At 39.4% G+C, this 13,638-nt stretch overlaps 1 long non-coding RNA gene across 2 annotated transcripts in view; it reads right to left on the bottom strand.

The window, feature by feature from the left end:
• LOC133818196 (uncharacterized) overlaps positions 1-11,751 on the bottom strand; it is a 52,168-nt gene extending 40,417 nt beyond the window's left edge. Inside the window, exons 1-4 of one of the 2 annotated variants that reach the window (XR_009885821.1) lie at positions 11,518-11,751; positions 11,349-11,399; positions 9,369-9,408; positions 6,113-8,794 (exon numbers count right to left, since the gene is read on the bottom strand). This is a non-coding gene — a long non-coding RNA (uncharacterized LOC133818196). Of the gene's footprint in view, positions 1-6,112; positions 8,795-9,368; positions 9,409-11,348; positions 11,400-11,517 lie in introns of those variants that run through there. The other variant, XR_009885822.1, reaches the window with a different exon arrangement.
• Between the last annotated feature and the right edge of the window lie 1,887 nt (positions 11,752-13,638).

Raw genomic sequence — 13,638 nt, 5'->3', positions numbered from 1 at the left:
TCAAGAAGTTGTAAAGGGTTACAAACATGTTTGGTAGATCCAGAATCAATAATCCAAACTGATTTATCATTCTCTAAAACACATGTTTCTAAGATAAATGAACTATCATCATTACCTTTGTTTTTCGCTGCTAGAAACTTGGGGCAATCTCGTTTCCAATGCCCCTTCTCTTTGTAGTGAAAACATTTATCTTTACCTTTCTTGTTTTTCATGTTCTTCCCCTTAGGCATCTGTGCACGTGGTTGTGCACTCGTCTTTGCAGCCTTTGCAGGCTTGGGGTTGTTGTTTTGTCCACCTTTCCTCTTGTTTCTAGCTTTCGAAGACGAAGCTGGGTTAGCTTCAGCCTTAGCTAGATCAACAACAACATTAGTAGTCTTATTTTCTCCTCCTTTACTAGGTCCACCCATGACAGGTTCAATAATCTGAAGCTCGTTCATGAGCTGCGTCAGACCATAGTTGAGTTAAGCACGAACGTGCAGACATGGTGTCATCCGAGAATTTACAGTGCCATCACGAATGTGCAGAGACAGTGATATCCAAGCATTTTTAGTGCCATCATGAGCACTGACGGTTCCATCACGAACGTGCGGACACGGTGCTCATTATGGGGATTCCTCAATCATGATGAATTCAGAGTTGTCACCAATCAACTCTATGTTGATATTCTGCTTCCAATTAAGGAAGTTTTCTCCAGTGAGTTTCTCCAATGAAAGTTGAGAAATGATGGGAGTAGACACAGACACTACTTAGCTTAAAACTACAAATTACCAATAAAATAGAAATCAATCACATTTGCCTAATAAAACTTCTATTCACACAAATTTCAAGAAATAACACACATATACCAAAAATATGTAAGATATGAGAAAAAATATCAAAAACAATCATATCTCTATTCCTTTAGGTTTTTAACTAATCTATGATATCCTTGTCCCGGTTGGCGAGAGTAAAAAATATCACTAGTTAAACAGAGTTGTAAACTCATTTAATAATGGACACCACTATTAACAACCTACTATTCGATCAAAATAAGAAAAAAAAAACTCTTATTTTATGAGTTAGAACCACGGTTTCAATAATCATAGATTTAGTCCTAGTAGTCACCGTAGGGGTGAGTCTAGTAGAATTTGACCTATAATTATCTATCTTTCGAAATCGAACCTTGTCAAAATAACTAATGAAAACCTTCTGTAGGGGGACGAATCAAAGCGCCTCGAGGCCCCATTAAGCTATTGACTATGTTAAACCAACGGTGGAGATCGAATAAAATTCTTAAAATAACCTCCTGGGAAGTTAAGCGTGCTTGACCTGGAGTAGTCTCATGATGGGTAACCTCTTGGGAAGTTCAAAGCACAAAGCATGCTGGAAAGACTCATGTTGGTTTGCAGGGCCAGTCATCATTCCAGGAAGCATCCATAGTGACGTGGGGCGTTACAGTCAGGAGCTGTCCTAGACTTGACCAGCATGTCTTCCACATAAACCTCCATGTTTTGCCCCAAATGATTCTTGAACATCTTATTAACCAGCCTCTGGTAGGTGGCATAGACATTCTTTAGTCCGAAGGGCATCACGATGTAATAGTAGACACCCTTATCGGTCCGAAAACTAGTATGCTCTTGGTTCGTGACATGCATGGATATCTGGTTATATCCCGAGTATGCGTACATGAACGACAGCAACTGGTAGCCAGAGGTGGCGTTGACCATCTGATCTATCTTGGGGAGCGGAAAGCAATCCTTCGGACAAGCCTTGTTAAGGTCCGAGAAATCGATGAATGTCCTCCAGGTGTCGTTTGGCTTTGGCATGAGAACAGGATTGGATAGCCACCTGGGGTACTGGGCTTCTCGGATAAATCCATTGGATAAGAGCTTGTCTACTTCGGCCTTAAGAGCCTCTTTCAGAGTTTGATCAAACGTCCTTTGCTTTTGTTGGATGGGAGCAAAGTTAGGATCGGCATTCAAGGTGTGGCATATGATGTTTGGATCAATACCATTCATGTCAGAATGTGACCATGCGAACACGTCTTGGTTTTCTTGAAGGAAACCCACCAATGCTTCTCGGACTTCCGTTTTCAAGCTTTCCCCAACTTTTATTTTTCTATCGGGGGTGGAGGTATTAAGAACTACCTCATCCACCTCCTCTATTGGTTCAATGGATCTCTCATCTTGAACCCTCAGGTCCAATTCGTCGGGCCTGATCTCTTGGACAGCCTGTACTACCGACACCTCAGGCTTCTCGAGGCCTTCCTCCACCACCATTACGAGAGTTTTGAGAGAGACATTGTAACACTGTCTTGCTTCTTTCTAGTCTCCGCGAACGGTACTAATTCCTGCATCCATGGGAAACTTCATGCACAGGTGGCGGATGGAGGTGATGACTCTGAATTCACCAGCGCAAGTCACCCCAAGGTGGCGCTATACACCGAGCAATAGTCTACCACCACAAAGGTGCAGTATTTGAAGGCCTGACGAGGCACCTCTCCAAGCGTTACATGGAGCTTTATCTGTCCCATCAGGATGAGGGCCTATCCCAAGAATCCATAGAGAGTCGAGGCGCATGGGGACAAGTCTGTCGTGGTCAGCCCTATTTTCTCGAAGGATGACCTAAACAGGATGTTCACTGAACTCCCATTATCTACTAGAATTTGTGCCACCATTTTGTTGGAGATTTGATTCTTGATTACCAACGGGTCGTGGTGTGGGAAATGCACTCTCTGAGCGTCGTCTTTGGAGAATGTTATGACTTGGACAGCCATTCAGGGCATTTGGGCAGGTAGATGAGCCAAAGCCATCACCTCATCATCATAATTCAAAGCTCGCACATACCTATTCTGCGAGCTTCAGGAGATACCACCCAAGTGGGGTCCTCTCGAGATGGTTCCTACTCGTTTATTCACCGGGGGAGGTCCTTGGGCCACTGAATGTTGTGGGACCACATGAGCAACTGATGGAACCTGTGGAGCAATAGGTGACATGAGCGGTCTTGCTGCGGGGGGTTGCGTCGAGCGTGCTCCACCCTTAGCATATTTGTGGAGATATCTCAGCTTGATGAAGTTCTCGATCTCATCATTTAGTTGGCGGCACTCATTAGTGTGGTGCCCTATGTCGTTGTGGAAACGACAAAATTTGTCAGGGTCCCGCCTTTTCCTGTCTCTCTGGATGGGCTGCGACTTCCTATAGTGAATGTGTTGTGCCGTTGCCACGAAGATATTGTCTCGGGAGTCTACCAAGTCAGTATACTCAGAGTATTGCGAGACATACTTCTCGCTAAAGGTAGCTCCCTGTTCATCTTGTACGGTTCCATTTCCCTTAGGCCTCTGGCCCTTGCCCTTTCCCCCACGTCTACTATTGCTGGGAGCTCGAATGGATTCAGTAGGCTAGGATGGAGCAACAACTTTAGCACTGAATGCAGGCTGAAAAGCACTATATATAGTGGGTGCCACCCCATATCCTGCTGGAGCCATACTGAATCCCAGAGTAGGCATGGCGCTAAAATCAGAAGGCAGAACACTTTGGTTGGGTTGGACACCCCGAAGCCTTATTGGATGGGAGCATAAGGGGAATATTGGATTCCCGAAGCCATGGGGCCAGGCGTGTTCAAAGTAGGGAAAGTGGCAGGTACTCCGAACGCCCCAATTTGGACATCCTCCCAGCTGATATATTATTGTGCTCGACGAATAAAGTTGTCGAGTCGTTGGCATCTCCTCCACTGAAGATCATCCCAAAGTGGGGACCCCATGCGAATGCCAGCCTGTAAGGCCATCAATTGCTGGCCATCATAAACTCTCTTGGTTCTCACCACTTCTTCCTTGAAGCACTTGATGTATGCTTTGAGATTCTCAAAAGGCCCTTGTTTTATGTTAGCCAAGGCATTGACTTTGAAGCTCACCTTCCGAACTCCTATGAACTGTCTTCAAAAGGTAGAAGATAATTGATGCCATGATTGAATGGATCCTGGTCGGAGCTTTTTGAACCATTCATCTACGGGTCTCGTCAGAGTGATCGGGAACACATGACACTTAGCATCATCGGAGACGCGATGCACTGGCATTAATATGTTGAACTTAGACAAGTGGTATGTGGGGTCCCAGCCACCATCATAGGGCGGTATGGTTAGCATTTTGAAGCCTTGTGGTAGAAGGACCTCAACAATGTGAGGAGCGTATGGCTCCACTTCTTCATTTTTCGAGTTAGATTCGTGGCCCTGCTGTTTGGCCATTATGAGCATGATCCGCTTCAGGCTTTCTAACTCCGCACGGAGCAGGTCACGATCTCTATTGATGCTCTAAGCCAGGTTATCTCTTCTCCATGCATTGAGATTGTCCTAGAGATTTGATAAACCTCTCTTGACGGGCTCGCGCCCACCTGCCTTATTGCACCTTCGGGCATTAAGGTTGTCCCGCAAGTCAGCCTGAACTCGAAACACACTGTTATCCTCGGGACGAGCCACCTCGATTTCACCGTCGGACTCGACGTTCTCATCATTTATCGAGACACTGATGCCACATTCTCGGTTTAGTGAGATGTTCCTAGGGCGAGCCCCTAGACTGTTGTTCCTACGGGGTTGGCGAGGTCCCGAGGGGACACCACCTTTAGGCCTCGCGTGATCTATATGAGTGCGTCGGGGCAAAACACCACGAGCTCCATGGGCATTGACGACCTAGTGGTGTCCTCGGGCCCCTGGGCCATTATCCTTACCTACTCGCTTTGGACTCTAATGGTCCTCGGGATCTTGGTGAGCTTACTTCTTCCTCGGAGCAGGATTCTCGTCGAGTTTCCCTTTGTCGCGATCCTGCGGTGGCATCGGGGACCCAAATCTTGCTGGGCACCCTGTGGGCATTCCAGCTAGTGGATCTCGCGCCTCTGCAGCCAGGTGCTTGGGAGGCACTCCGGCTGTATTGACAGGTGGCACTCCAATAGGGTGCGCAGGTGGCACGCCAGTTGGGTGCCCAGCTGGTACATTGCCAGTCTCTAATGGCCTCGATCTTCGATGGGTCTACTGCTATCCCGTTCTTAGAAACTATGTGCCCTAAGAAAGTTACTTGTTCCAACCAAAACTCGCATTTAGAGAACTTGGCGTACAACTGATGTTCCCGTAATCTGTTCAGAGTCAATCTCAAATGCTCTTCGTGCTCCTCCTTGGTCTTCGAGTAAATGAGGACATCATCAATGAACACTACTACAAACTTGTCCAAGAAATCCTTAAATACCCTATTCATCATGTCCATAAAGGCTGCTGGAGCGTTGGTGAGTCCAAAAGACATCACTAAGAATTCGTAGAGCCCATAGCGAGTTCTGAAGGCCGTTTTCGGAATGTCTCCCTCTTTCACTTTCAACTGATGGTACCCGGATCGCAGATCAAGCTTCGAGAATACTGAAGCCCCTTGTAGTTGATCAAAAAGGTCGTTTATCCTAGGCAAAGGATACTTATTCTTAATGGTGACCTTATTGAGTTCTCGGTAATCAATGCACATTCTCATACTCCCGTCCTTCTTCTTTACAAAAAGAACTGGTGCTCCCCATGGCGAATGGCTAGGTCTTATGAACCCTTTATCCAACAACTCCTGTAGTTGGTTCTTAAGTTCCTTTAACTCTGCCGGCGCCATTCGATAGGGTGCTTTAGAGATCGGTGCAGTTTCAGGTGCAAGATCGATTACAAACTCGATTTCTCTGTCCGGGGGTAGTCCTGGTAATTCCTCGGGAAACACCTCCGGGAACTCACAAACTATATGTACATTTTCTGGCTTTAGTTCTGACTCCTTGGACTTATCCACCACACTGGCAAAGAACGCCGAACATCCATGTTGCATCATATTCCGTGTTTCTAGTGCAAATATTATGGGTGTACGAAAGCTCGCTACTTCGCCTTTAAAGGAAACGACCTCTCTTTCCTTTGGCCTGAACTCCACGGTCTTCTTTCGAAAGTCTATCGTAGCCCCATTTTTGGATAACCAATCCATGCTGAGTATGACATCATAATCTAGTATACTCAATTCTATGAGATCTGCTGGGCACTCCCTGCCCTCTACCGTTACAGGTGTTGACGGTAACCACTTATTTGACAACATCATATCTCTCGATGGCAACAATGTACTAAAGGTATGTTCAAACATCTTATAAGGCATATTCAGTCTATCAATCACATTCATGGAAACATGAGAATGAGTTGCTCCAGAATCAATTAAGACTCTACACATTGTACCAGATATAGGGAGCTGACCTGTAACCACGGTGTTGCTATTGGCCGATTCATTCTGAGTTAAGGCGAAGACTCTTGCTGGCACCAGATTGTTATTATTATTCTGTCTCGCCTTCCATTGTGAGCAATTCTTTCTCAAGTGTCCTGCCTGGCCGCACTTGAAGCATTTGTTGGTACCGGCCTGGCACTCTCCTGGGTGTCTCTTCGAGCATTTAGGACAGATAGGATGCTCGACTCGGTTGCCTTGTTGGTTCCCACGATTTCGGTCATTGAAGCGGTTGTTGCGGTTGCTATGGTTCTGGGAGTTGTGGTTGTTGCTATTCATGGCTGGAGGTCTAGGTCTTTTATCAACCCCACTATTTTGCCCTTCGTTAGCCGTTCTCTTGTTGCTCTCATGGAAGCTCTTGTTGCAGTGGTTCTCTCTTTTAGCGGCATTATCCTTCCATATCCGTTCCTCCAAATATTCAGCTTCAAGAGCTCTATCCAGTACCTCTGCATAACTGACCACTTCAGCACTGGTCATCCTAACGTCCCTCGCATTCATCGGTTTGAGTCCCCTTACAAACCTCTGGACTTGCAATGCATCAATCGACACCACTTCAGAGGCAAATTTGGCCAATCAATCGAACTTCTGTGCATAGTCGATGATCGAAAGATTCCCTTGTACTAGAGTTATAAATTCATCAACCTTAGTTGCTAGCTGTAATACTTCTTACTGAATGCCTGGACAAACTCAAGTCATGGTATTTGGATCACGGGTCTGTTTAGTCACACCCCACCAAATCCGTGCATCCATTTTAAGTAGATAAACTGCGCAGGAAACCCTTTGGCGGTCATCTAACTCCATATGATAAAAAATAGCCTCAACCGACCTTAACCGATCTTCTGCCGCCATTGGATCAGCTTTCCCTTCAAACGTCGGTGGGGCTTGTTTCCTAAAGCGTTCATATACTGGTTCGAACCCATAGGTTACTGGTAGTGGTGCAGGTGGTGGTACTGACGGCTGGGGTTGCGCCACTAGTACTTGAGGTATCTGGTGTGTTTGGGATGTTTGCGGTGCTTGTCTAGCTTGTGCTAGTTCCTCATCTCTTAGTCTCAATTGTTCTCTTAACCTTGCTACCTCTACAGCCAGGTCCACAGATGGTGCTGCTGGAGCTGTAGGTTGAACAGATGGCATTTCAACGTCAGGGGTGGCCGTAGTTTCAGACCTTGTGGAGGCACCTTTTCCTCTGCCTCTTCCTCTTCCCTTTCCTCCTCTTCCTGTGGTCGACATGATGAAGCTCTAAGGAAATCAAAGGAAAATCATAAGGAAGGAACATTGCATATTGGTTTGATAGATATTGCAAAATCATATATTCAAACCACATCATTTAGAGTTTGCAGCAAAATGTCCATAGCATTCAAAACGTTTAAATTATTCCAAAATTAAATAATCCCAAAAAGTGTTTAATTAACCAAAACATAAATCCTTTAAGGTCTTAGAAAATTATAATTATTCTATCTTATTTATTAGCACCCCCATGCGACGATTACGAAATGGACTCTAGTCCTCAACGGTGGACTCGTCCCCTGAATTATAGTCAAAGATATCCTCCGGAATGTAGAAATAGTCAGGCGCGCTTGCCATAATCTCCATCCTCGCGGTCAAACGCGGTATAGCTTGCAGTACTTCCTCAACTGCCGATTCTCCTTCCACGTCATGCACTGTCTCTAAACGCTCCTCTATTTCGCCATCATCCGTCTTTACTAATACCAGCTCCTGATGACGACTAAAGACGTAACTTACCAGAAAGTCGCGAATCGTAAACTCCATGGTGCTAAACTCCATGTCATCTAGCACAACATCATTCCATGATTGATTTAACTGTTGAAGAGCCTCTGGGTACATCGAAAAAGCTTCACTCATCACCCAAAATTGCTCTATGGGCCAAAGCAAGGCTCCTCTCTTATTCATTATTCCTTGGATACGATCGCAGACCTCCTTTATCGTCCTTAAGACTGTCATGCGCCAATCATAAGGGTCCTCGTTAAGCTCGACCCTTGGAATCGCGCGGATCTCCTTAAGCAATTGTTTCTTTGTCGTTCTCAACACAGGAGGCATTTCTACTACTCCAGTTATGAAACTATACAAAATTAAATAAAACGAAAACAAGTAATAAACAAATACTTACGACGTGGTGAGGTGAGATTTTCCCGTCCTTAGCATGTATGGGGAGGGTCCTTGGAAACATGGACGACCGTCTCTGATACCATTTGTAAAAACGCCCTAAACTAGTACTTAATGAAACATTCACATTTCGTTGGTTTTTAGAGGAAAGCCACTTATTATAAAGGTTTCAATGGGTTCTTGCTTAAAACATGCAAGTTGGGCCCAATAGTTTTAAAAGAAAATATGAGTTTTTATGCAAAGTTCCAAAAAAAATACCAATAATTTAAGTCCCACTAATAAGTTTAAAAAGTCTCATAAAACATAACATTATTAAAATGGCGTCTTTAAGTGATCGTTTTTCGTCCATAGGATGTCCTACGCCATACACACCAGGATGATAGAACTTCCCACATCACCACATGTGCCATGGAGAAACCTATTTGCTACCTGGAAGGGAAAGTAAGGGGGTGAGCTAAAAGCCCATAAGGAAGTACAAACAACAAGCAAGTAAGATACAACAATTTACAAACACTATCGTTCATCTTTATCCATCATAGCATCATCGTAAAATTGGCATCAATATCATAAACGTAAACATATTACCACCATCATATCATAAATACCATAACATCATAACAGAATCATAGACATCACCAGACATCATAACATAATCATAACCGTAACCAAACATCATAACACATTCATACACAATTCCTTGTGAACATGGCCCGCTAACTTGTCCATGCCACCCTTTGAGGTAAACGTCCTTGAATAACCTCGGCGCGTCCGCCCATGGAGTTACGTCTTCATATCCTTAGTAACTCGGGTTACGTCTTCTTTATCCTTAGCAACCCATTTTGATGTGTCGCATTCATTACGCTAACATCCATTCATATCATACAATATTCATACAAGCCAACATATCATCACATTATGACATTCAAAATTCATAACATTTCATTCACACAAGAGTCTTACCATTCATAATATAACATTCATAAATTCTATCTAACTTCCTTACCTCAGGTCCAAGCTAAGTAAACCACAACTTCTCAACGAGCCTATACCATAATCAAAATGACATTCCTTAGCTTCACATAATTACTAATTTGCCCTTTCATATAATTCATGTGTGCATGGGCCATGCACACATAGTATGGGTTACACACAACATACTAATATACTTAATTACACATAAGGTCATAAAAAGAATAATGCTCATTCTACCTACTTTGCATGCATGATCTTTCTATAAAAAACTACATGGTTGCATAATAGAGATAATTTTGGACGTAAAAGTGAATTTGCATGTAACATGCATACGTGGGAACGTTGCGTAATTGTGGCATTTAAAACGATAGTTATATGCGTCTTACTTCTATCGTTTTAAAAATAAAAGACTTGTAGTATGTGTTGCTTACCATTGTTTATTTTCTTAAAATTACTAGGTTGATTAAATCTCCCAAGACATTCTTTTTATTTCTTAAAAACAATTTTATTTAGCCATTAAGAAAATATAAAAAACCATTTATTATTTTCAAATTACAAAGAAATAACAAAGGCATTGGAAATTATTTTAAAAAGAAAAATACCTATGATTACCATGTTTCCTTAGAAAAATCAATTTAATATTGATTAATTGTGTTACATAGATGATGTGAGAAAAATATATATTTTAAGTATGGAAAAAATATATTTTATTTGAATTATTTTAAGGCTTAGTTTTATGTAACATAAATTCATAAGTGACAATTTAAATAATCATTTTAAACATTTTAAACTAAACTTTCAGCCACCATTTAATTTCTTTAAAAATTACAAATAAATTAAATTCAATATTTTCCTTAATCAAAATAAAGAAAATCATAACTATTAAAATATACACCCATACTATATTAAAAATATCATTTTTAATATTACCATAATTTAGGGTATTAATTTATTTCAAATACTAATCAAATTCATTTTATTGAAACACACTTTATATATATTTTTCTTTTACAAAAATTCCAGCAATCATATTTATCATTAAAAGTCACTATATTGAATTTAAAACCTCATATTTTTCTAAAAATATGATAAAAATTCTGTAGGTATTTATTTGAGTAAAAATATTATTTTATTGTGACTTAAAACACCCTTTAAATTCCATAAAATCAACACAGCATTAATGACATTACTTATGTATGCAAATCACCATATCACCAAACTTATTGCCTAATTATTCACAAAAATTAGCAAGCATAATTAATCATGACATTCATCTTTTATCTCATGCCTTTCAAAAATTCCATACAAAATCATATATGTCCAATAAACACAATAAATCACAAATCCTAACATGCTCTTATTATACAAATAATTCAAAGAACATCACTAACACATATTCATATACAACTTTATAAAACCTTATTCTATTTTCAATGAATTCATACATGCAATCCAACAAAACAAAAATAACAACATGCATTAATACATAAACACCATTATTCATATATGCATTTATATTAAACCTAACATGTTTCTATCATTTTTCATGCATACCATAATTCATTAATACATAATATCATATACATCCTATCATGTTTCTAAAATCACCATTATTTCAAAACATACAAGGAAAACAATCATGATTGAACCTTCTACCCCTAGGCCGAAACACTCAAGATCCACCACAAAATATCACAAAATTTCTCATCTACCTTCACATAAAACCTAGCATGCATCTATCATCATTCTTGCATATTTTTACATAAATCAATGGTCTAAAATAATCATAGCAACATAAACATAAAATACAACCCTCATATAAATCTCATCAACACATATTCTCTCAAACATTCCCATGAGCCTTTTTAACAAAACATATTCTTTTCATGAGAAATAAAACCAAACATAACCACCTCATCACCAACCTACAATAACCAAACCATTAAACACCACCAAAATCAACATCAAGGATAGACTCATCAATCTAACATAGGTTAAGAAAAACCATTACCTCTCTTGATTGCTGAATCAAGAATACTCTTAGCAAGAAAAACCTTGTCACCTATAGGGGATTTTCGAACACCATACATCCAAAGAAAGAAACCACAAATTAATCTTAGATTAGAGAAGAGGAGAAGACTCTAATTCAATATTCAAAACACCAATAGGTTAGAACTTACCTAGGGTTTCGAAACCCTCTTCTTCTTCTCCTTCTCTTTCTTTTTCTTTTTCTCTTCTTCCTTCTCTCTAGAAAATGGCAGCCCTTTCCTCCTCTCTCTCTAGCTCGCCACTCTCTCTCTCTCTCTCTCTCTCTCTCTCTCTCTCTCTCTCTATCCACTCTCTAGGTCACGGAAAAATGGCCTCACTTCCTTCTTTTCCTTCCTTTTAATCTTAATTCCCTCATAAAGCCTCACCAAAATAAATGGTAAGTTCCCCAATTCACTCATCTAATTAAGCCTACAAATCCTTTATAATAAAGAGTATTTTAAATAATAAAAATGTCAAAATTCCCTTACCCATAATAGCTATCTTCTTCCAATTTAAATTTATTTACCTTAGAAAAATAATAGAAAAAAATCAATCCCTTTCCCACTACACTACACATCCACCCTTCACTTACCCTTTCTTTTATTTTATATATATATTTTTAAATTAATCAATTATATCTAGTATATGGAAATTATAAAATGTGTAGAAAATCTACACATGTGCATCATGTTACCATGCACTTGCACACACTAAATCACTAGGGTGTATTACTATCTACCATGTACCTTAGTGCATTCAACCAAATCTCACATAATCACATTTTAAAATAAAAATAAATATATATCATTTAACAAGTCATTTCACAAAAATATTCTACAAACAATTCTAACAATTAAATAAAATAACAAACAATCAAATAAAACAAACAACAACTAATAAAATAAACAACATTTAAATAAAACAATTTATCACACTTAACACTTAGATAAAATAAATCACAAAATTTTAATAAACTAAAAAAAAAAATTTGGTGCACTATAATGGGTATCAAAGCGCACAATTGATTCAAATCCGGGTCAGATGTGGTTATTACCATATCATTCGGACTAAGTTTTGTACTTTTAGTATTAATTTAGTGACTATATGTTGTTTTACTAACTTAGTTTTTTTGTATTTATGTTAGAAAGCATTTGATGCTTATAATAATTGATTTCAGTCACTAATTATGTTATTTTCTGGATTCTCTTGGTAATTTTCCACCAAATGATATTAAATCCCTCATTTCTTAGTAATAATCTAACTTATTAACTATATACTCCTAAATTCTTTTAAAAATTAACAATATTTAAATGTTTATGTTTTTATTGCATAGTGTCTTTCAACATTTGCATACAAATAATGCAAAAATTAAGGAAGTCGCTTGGAGAATTGTTAAGTGTCCTCATCAACCATTAAAATCAGCGCAATGTGGATTCTATGTTATGAGGATGATGATAAAAGACTTCATCACAAATGAGCTTTCGATGCGATGACTAACTAGTAATGTAAGTCATTATAATATTTATTATTAAAGTTCTAGCTTTATCTCAAGTTTTAGTATATTCAACTAATCATGTAATGACACTTGTTTTAGTATGGCGGGAATAACTCGTACACAAGGGATGAGATCAATGAAGTACATGAAGAATGGATACAATACATCATGGATTTGATGAATGTTACATAAGTCCACCCATTTTTGTTAACTTAGACTTTCTAGGAGATATACACACTTTTTTGTTAACTTAGACTTTCTAGGAGATATATTTACTTTTTTGTTAACTAAGACTTTCTTTGAGGTATACATACTTTTGTTGTCTAAGACTCATCATTTTGGATAATTAGTTTAAATTATAGAATTCATATTACTGCAATATCTACTTTGTTATGTTATGGGTTATTCTATTAATTGCTTTGTATAAAAAGCATGATTTTTTGGAAAAAAAAAATACAAGTTTTAATATATATATATATATATAATACCATAATTCGGTTCTACAAAAACTGACATGTGATGATAACATTAGAGGTAGGTTGGTAAGTAAATGACATCTTAATAATCGACATCTGGTGTAGACAGTGCAAGTCAGTTTTCGTACAACCGACTTGCCATGTTCTATACCAGAAGTCGCTTTGGCGCCAACCGACTTATTATATTTTTACATCATAAGTCACTGCATGGTAAGTCGGTTTCAAACCGACTTATGGACGTTCAAAAGTTGGTTTTGTAGTAGTGGTTAAACTTGCTAATGTGCTTATACTAAGGGGCCAAA

The sequence above is a fragment of the Humulus lupulus genome, chromosome 2, assembly GCF_963169125.1.
Source record: "Humulus lupulus chromosome 2, drHumLupu1.1, whole genome shotgun sequence".
Classification (NCBI taxonomy): Eukaryota; Viridiplantae; Streptophyta; class Magnoliopsida; order Rosales; family Cannabaceae; genus Humulus; species Humulus lupulus.
Note: the sequence above shows the minus strand (reverse complement) of the source record. Positions and strands in the feature narration are given on the sequence as shown.